The 7,817-nt window shown below is 43.9% G+C and overlaps 1 long non-coding RNA gene across 1 annotated transcript; it reads left to right on the top strand.

Annotated features, from left to right (window-relative positions):
• The first annotated feature begins 333 nt into the window (after positions 1-333).
• Positions 334-6,793, top strand: LOC106495000 (uncharacterized). The gene is made up of 3 exons (XR_001294384.2): positions 334-398; positions 1,645-1,773; positions 6,683-6,793. It is a non-coding gene; the product is annotated as an uncharacterized lncRNA (long non-coding RNA).
• Positions 6,794-7,817: the final 1,024 nt, after the last annotated feature.

Raw genomic sequence — 7,817 nt, forward strand, 5'->3', positions numbered from 1 at the left:
GGAGTTTACTCTGAACCGGGCTCCAGCCTGGTACCTGGAGTATTCCTATTTTTACATCCTTATCACTTTGCAAATTTATAATCTAGAACAGAACGGTCCCTGTCATCCTGCAGTTTCCGAGATTTCTTATCAAAAGATTTTGCTATCAAAACTCTTTCAGAATATAAACAAGCTGCTTCTGGCCTGTGTGGGTTTACGGAGCACAGAAAGCCCTGGTTGTCCTGAAACTGATATGTTCTGAAGGAAAACATCACTGGCCATCAGCTGAAGAAGACTGGACCAAGACTGGTGCATGTGTAGCAATAATATCACCGCCTTGTTCTCCTGCGGTGATGTGATGGCCCCCAGTCTCAAGGGACAAATCCAGGATCAGAAGAGGGATCTCCTGAATCAAAGCTGTGAGTTGCTATAGCTTGATCAAGGGCTGGGACTAGGGGTGGAATAAACTCATTTTCTTCGTAAACTGTGTAAAGAGAGCAGGACCTCTAGCAAATGTTGACCAGTGGGTTACCATATCCCTAAGACACAGGCATAAGGGGATGCCACTCTTAAGCGAGAGTAATGGCAGCAAATGTTCCCTTCACAGCACCGTTGGCTTTCAGCCCTTCCATAATCCTGCCCAGCCCTGCATGATGCCCGCTGCCCCGCAGCCGTGCTGGTGCAATTGCTTCCAGGGCAGCAGCATAAACTCTGTCTCTGCAGCAATCTGGGTTAGAGACGATGCAGTAATGGTCTGCTTTACGGCTGTGGAGAATTGTATTGGCATGCCCAAGGGGATGCTGAACTGCAGCGCAGGAGCAGGATGGAGCAGCCATGGTGGGGGGAGGAAGGATCCTTTATCAGTGGGCTTGCTGCTGAAGCCAGCGTGTCGCATCACTTACAGCCTCGGAGGATAAATCGTCATATATTCTGAACCAAGCGCTTATTGTGTCCAAGGTTGTGCTCCAAAGTGCATATTTAAGCTAAGCATCTGCCAAATGTCTACTGACATAGGCTTAAGTTTCCCTTTCACTGTGCTTTGTTGAGTAGGAGTGGACTTGAGTAGAAATTTTGTGTTATGTCAAACTGGAACAAAATGAAAACCACCTGATGCCCTGGTCTCTTCAGGAATCTTCTAGGTATTACATTTGGGTAAGGCTGCCCAATCTTAAATGTTCTGGATATAACTCAGTATTTCTTCTTATAGTGCCTTTGGGTTGAAGAAAGTATTTTAATATCCATGCACCTCTAATAAACTAAAGCTGTAACGAGGCCTTTTCTATTTGTATTGCTCTTTTGTTGTCTCTTATGCGCATTTACCATTGATTTTTGCCAAACTCCCCTATACTGTAACTATGCAGTTATAAACTGGTGTTATTGAGGGGAAGTGAGGTGGAGAGAGAGGATGGCCATAAAAATTACTGGTTGCAAACAAATACTGCAGCTCTATTTGGGCGTTTATCAGTAACACCTGGAGATTATTGCATACAACCTTCCTAATCAGTAAATCAGCCAGCCACCAGTTGTTCCCTTAGCCACATCAGACAAAAATGTAACAGCTGTTTAATTTAGTTTTTTATGGTAGGAAATTCATATCCTGAATCACTGATATCTTTATTTTGCAACTTGCTGCCATTGAATTTTTTTCTCTTTTCCCTGATTCAGTGTTGCTTGCTGTAAAAGACAGGAGAGTCACATATTCTGGTCTGCACGCATGAGACGGTCTGATGTCATGTTTCAGGATAGTGCCCACATGGAAACTATGTGAAACTCTCTGGAGCTTTCTAAAGTAAGGTGGGACATTCCCTCTGGTGCAAGGGGGGGGGGGCACTTGCTAATGTGAGCATGAGCTGAAGGAAACACAAGCATAGAACTGAAGCTTTGCAAGCTCTAGAAACTCTAAAGCAAATGGCTTTGCTTGGCTTGAGGCTGTGCAACAGCCAGCTACAACTGAATGCTTTATTGCCGTCTGGAAGTGTTTATTTTCTGAACATAAATTCAAGGGACAGATTCAAGGCATGTCTAGAAATAAAGCATATCATCATGTGAGCTAAGCTGACAAGGACAATTTACTGTACCCTGCATTCGTTCTGGGCCAATCGGAAGAGAACAGGCTATTAACATCCTGAAATTCCCGCTGTTCGGCTCTCACTGTCCCTTCACTGAACTCAGGAATGGCATGTATTAACCCCTTGAGGGCCTCTTGTGCACAGCGCACGTCCAAAGAAGGGACACTTGTTTAGGCCTGGTAGACATATGCAGTATGTCCAGCTGTTATTGACAGCAGCAGTACTGCTTTAAAAGCCATGACACAGACTGTGCTGTCTAGAGGCCCCGCACAGGGTTAACATCTTTCCTAGAGGCAGATTCGGTGCTATAGATGAGCATTGACTTACTCTGTTTAAATACAAGAGTTCACTGGTCAGCTTGACCTTGAATTCTCTTGCAAAGACAGGAACAAGTTGACGTACTGCTCGTGTTTCCGGTGGCTGCAAAGTTCAGGGAATACAACACAACTGCAGCTCACATGCTGTAAGCATCACTTAGAGAAAAAAGCAAAGGTTCATTTCCTACTTTTTTAATCATGCCAGCAAGAAAAGTAGCAAAAATAGAGGAGAGTCAGAACGTAAAGCACAAAGGGCACAGGAGCAGATATTGCAGAGGAAAGGTGCCATTCATAGTCGGGAAGTGTTATAATAAAATCCACAACCAAAAGTCCACAGAGAACTGTTTGCACAGCAGCATTACAATATCTACATGTGTAAATAGAGGGAACAGTCTTTAAATCCACGTTGCAGGCGGTGACTGCTGAGTCTTTTAGCTGCAGCTGCACTGCTTGAAGTATTCCTTCTGACTTCGTGGATGTCCTTGTGTAGAACAGCACGATTAGCCCTGTTCGAACATTGCAGCTGAGGGAAAAATAATAATCTGGGTCTGAATACGAGATTTCTGTATACAGCACTGCAGAAGTGCAGTGTAGTTAACTCAACGGGTCTTCAGCTCCTTATTTGCCTCCTGTCCCCTCTCCACACAGTAGGCAGTACAAACTCAGCACAGTGGCTCTTTCCTGCCTCTTGCTTCCAGTGGAAAAGAGCACCTCTGCTCTTCCAGCCTCTGTGTGCGAAAACATGAATTGGAGCCTTATGGAATGCATGAGGAAAGGGAATCCCAAGGAGAAAGTGCCGTATCACTTCCCTAGGTGTGTTTTTTTTTTTTAATCTGGGCTGACTCATGTGTGGCCTGATGAGGATCAGGGCATAACATGTGGAGGCTCTCCTGCAGCCACAAACCTATAGAGGCAGGAGACAAGTAGTTGTAGACCCTGGATCTCTGGATTATGGTAAACCCACCAGGCAACCCTTGTATCTGATTGTTAGTGTGCCTAAGAACACGTGGAGTAAGTCCACATTAAAAACAAACAAAAAAAACCCCTGTGTGGTCTGTTTTTCATATGGGCCATAGTCATTCCTCTAGATTTTGGCACGGTGCCTCTCTTTATGTAGGAGGGTCTCTGTACTGTATTGGCATAATGTCCACAATTGTAATCAAAACATTTGTTCTCCTACCTTTTCCCAGATCACTTTGGGTCTCCTTCTCCCACCAAGGAGCCCGTCTCATTCACTCTCTGGCGACCCCATATGGCTTAAGTATTGCAACCTTCAGTACTAGACCAGAATAATGTAAGAACCACAAAGAATCGTTTATCTGAAATGACATATTTTATGCTCTTGTATAAGTTTTCCTAAGGGACTTCTGAATGTCCTAGTGGGAGACTGTAAAGACATCAATGACTCAAAGTCATGGGTTTCGTCTTTATTACAAGCCCTAAAACACTCAGCACAAAGACAAAGCTGAGTGAATTTAACTTTTCTGAAAATCGAGATACTATATTGTCTCACCAAAGTCCTTTCAAAGATCTCCTTAGCAGCAGAGTGGTTTGGGGACTGAAAGGATCCTAGTACTGAAATCAGTCTTAATCTTCCATTACTGTAGAAATGTTTCTGCTCTTTAAAAATACCTTCTCTATTTCTTACTTTCAGCCTACCCTAATCTCAAATTAGCCTTCTGAGCAAAGGTCAGGACTGTATGAGTGCAGGTCTTATTGGTTCAATTAAGGGAAATAACGCAAAATCACACAGGCTACTGCAAAAGTCTTTGTCAACAACTTCCTGAATATTGAGAGGTTGCTCAGGCATGGGCTGTCTGTACAGCCAGATAACGCTGTTATTAGAAATACATTAGTGTGAGATTTTTTTTTTTTAAATATACATGGCTAATAGATACATTCATCTCATAGCTTTCATGGTAAAAGTCTTGGACTAGTGCGTCTGATTAATTATTAATGTTTGTCTTCTTTTTTTCTATGTGTTTACAACTTAGCCTTCTCTCTCTCTCTCTCTCTCTCTCTTTTCCCCAAAATGCTTGCATGTAACACAAAGCTCAGATAACTACACTGGTAGCTGTAGTACCATTACTCGCCAGTGTCCTTAATAATGATGACATGTTAAGTGTAATGTACCAATAAATATTTTGGAATTAGGGAACTGGCAGGTATCTGGGGAAGGCACTTTGTGTTAACAGTTGATATACTGTTGTTATATTGATGAAAACTGGGGCTAATGCATCTGTGTGAAGATCCCATTTTTAAAGTGATCTTTTCTTTTCTTTTCTTTTTTCTTTTCTTTTCTTTTCTTTTCTTTTCTTTCTCTTTGTCTCTCTCTCTCCCTCTCTTTCTCTCTCTCTCTTTCATGTTTGTGTCCTTGTGCCTGAACATTTGACCCTGGGGGAGTAAGACGGAAAGATTGTTTAAACAGCGGAGAATTGTTTATTTCAATTTTTTTCTCTTTTTTCTTTTCAGTTCTCTTTACAGGTAAATCACTTGTGATATAGGAGAATCTCAGAAAGTTCAGAGGTTTGGGGCAGGAAACGCCTCCCCTCCCCCAGAAGTTTGGATTCAGAGCTAAATTTATCTGAACGCTGTCATTTCCCTGCTTTTCCTTCTCTACCTCCTTCACTACATTCCTCTTTCTCCCTCCTCATTCCCAGCCACCCAGATCTTATCCTTTTCTTGACCTGCAGCTCCCCCTCCCTCGCCTTCCCCACCGCAAAATGTCCTGAGGCTATGGCTAAAGGTGGTAGTTTCTCCTGTTTTTTTTTTTTTTCTTCTGGGCTGTTCTGTAGTGAAAAGTGCTCCGCAGTCCCTTGCCCTCCGAGGCTCCCTCCACCAGCAGGCACCAGACAAGCCCAGCAGCCCCCAAGACCCAAAGGCAGCAGTGGTGCTGGGCAGTGGCAGGCAGGCCAGCGCGGGGCTGGGGCTGGGGGCACGCGCCCGCCGGAGGTGCGCTAAGGACCGCAAGGGGCCGGGGTGGGTCCACGCTGCCGCGGTTCGTTTCAGGTAAAAGTATTCTGAAGGAGGTGTGGAAGATCAGCCAAACTTCAAGCCTGTTCCTGCTTTCTCTGACACGTTCTGTCCGTGTACATCACTTACTGCTATTTTGCACGGTCTCTCCTGGTAGGGAATACACGGAGTTCGGCGAGATCTCTCTCCCTCTCTTTCTTTCTTTTTTTTTTTTTTTTAATATTGTAGTCTTGCACTGTGGTTATTCTAGTTTTTCACAGAAGTGGCAGGCAGCCAAACACTGGAGTCATTATTTGCAAACTCTAAAAATAGAGTCAAGATTTATAGGAAGAAAACAGATATGTCTTGTTATAAAACCATGAATAAGGATTGGCACAAGCGTAACGGTTTATTCTTTTTTGATATTGCTTATTGTAAATTGCACTCTATCTTTCTGAGAGATGCACTAGATAGTTACTGTACAGAAACGTTTCCTTTAGTTGAAAGTGCCAGAGAATAGCAGTTTATTTGTTGTGAAGACTTGATTATTCAAAGGAAGTGATAAGAGATGAGGTAGCCCCTGGGAATTTTGCACATTGTTCGGGTGGACAGTTTGTTAGAAAGAAATTATTAGTGATCTTCGTCTGCAGGTCACTGCTGATAAAAATTACATTCAGAGTGTCTCTTAGCCCAGCACAAAGGTTGCCTCACGAGTCGCACTTCTGACTAACGCTGCTTGTTATTATAAACTGCGAACATCACCTCCCAGATCTAGCTAATGTTAATAGTACCATGTATACTGTCTCGTTCCCCGTAGGTTCTGCCTGGGCAGCAGCAAAGGGCAAAAAGGAAGGAAAAAAAAAAAAGAAAAAGGCACAGAGAAAGCGAGCGAGAGATGGAGAGACTTTCACAAAGAGTTAAAAAGGCCTGATGAAATCCTTACAATGTACACCATATGGCTTGACATTTACCAGATTAGTTAAACATTTCTACTGGGGATAAATATTCCTGCACATCGATGTAAAGAAATTGCATGAGACAAGGGCACATACAGCATATTTATGCCATGGAGTCATCTTTTTTTTTTTTTTTTCTTTCCCCTTTGCTAGCAGCATTTGGGTTACTGAATGTGTAAGGGCCAAGCGTACCAAACGCAGATTAACCTGGGCACTCCCGAGCTGCTTATCGACGTGGCTGCAAGGACAAGCCCCTTCCAACCTCACCCCAGATGAGCACCAAGTGAGGGGAAGCGAAGGGAGGGAGTCGCTGTAGCCCCCAAAAGTTTAGAATAAGCAATCTTGCTATAAAAAAACACAATTTTTTGGAGAGGCTAAAACATTAAAGTTTTGTCAAAATCTATTTCAGGACGCCGGTTGCCTGTGGAGAGACGACGGTGATGGCTGCCAAACTGATTCTGGGCGCGCTGATGCAGAGGAGGTGACTGCTGGTGCCTGTGTCTGGTGCAGACTACTCTGCTCCTTGGTGAACAGCCCTAAAGCCATAGATTTCATTTGATCTTTGCAAAGGCTAACATCTGTCTGCTGTCATTTTAGTAAGATTGATGACAGGCTGGGATAGGGAAGGAGGAGGGGGAGTGCAGCGGGAGGAAGGCAAGTCTCAGCAGCCCCAGTGGTTGCGGCCAAGCCTGCCCAGAGTCACTGGCCCGGGCCCTCTGGTCGGCTGAGGCAGTGGTTGGAAGCCGCTCCTGTGCTGCGCTGGCAGTAATTGCACTGGGATGTTACAGCGGATTGCAGGAACTCAAAGACGTAAAGGCAGCATTTTGCACCTTACATATCTTAATAGATTGTTCACATTGCAAGCAACACAGAGCTAAATGTTATGACAACCATAAGAATGTAGTTTACTGTGGCTTAATGTGGCTGGGCAGTGCAGGGTAAAGCTATCGAAAAATATATTTATTTTTTTAAAGTTTCCAAGAGAAACTAACACATGTGGGCATGTAGCTATTTTCGTGAAAAACCCTGAATTTTGGCAAACACTTTCCAGGCTCTAATAGAAAATGCTTACTGTTTTTATTAGTAGTAGTATCACAGTGCCAAACTAAAAATCATATGCTTTCCCGCTTGGAAGCTCTCTCCAAGCTGCTGTCTGAGCTGATGTAATAGAGGAACCTTAAAAAGGACACATGTCCCAAACAGGGAGGCCAGTTACTGGCCTCAGCATGCAATGCGCCTCAGAAGAAAATAGCTTTCATACTTGGGCAGGATGGAGTCCATGTATCTTTTTCCATGAATGAATGAGTGAATGAATGACTGTCAATGTTGAAATTTGATCTGACTGGAAATCCTAGAGATTCAGGTTTCACCGTGCATGCATATGTACACGAGAGGGATCTCAGCGTTGCTGGGAAAGAAGTGCAGGTTGCTGTGGAGGAAATGTGTAGCGATAGGGTTAATTGCCTCGTGGAATGGGAAGTGTGAAATGTATCTGCAAATGTTAATCCTGATACTAGACTGGAAGCTACTGAGACAAGGGCTGG

This window comes from Apteryx mantelli, chromosome 3 (assembly GCF_036417845.1).
Source record: "Apteryx mantelli isolate bAptMan1 chromosome 3, bAptMan1.hap1, whole genome shotgun sequence".
In the NCBI taxonomy this organism is placed as follows: Eukaryota; Metazoa; Chordata; class Aves; order Apterygiformes; family Apterygidae; genus Apteryx; species Apteryx mantelli.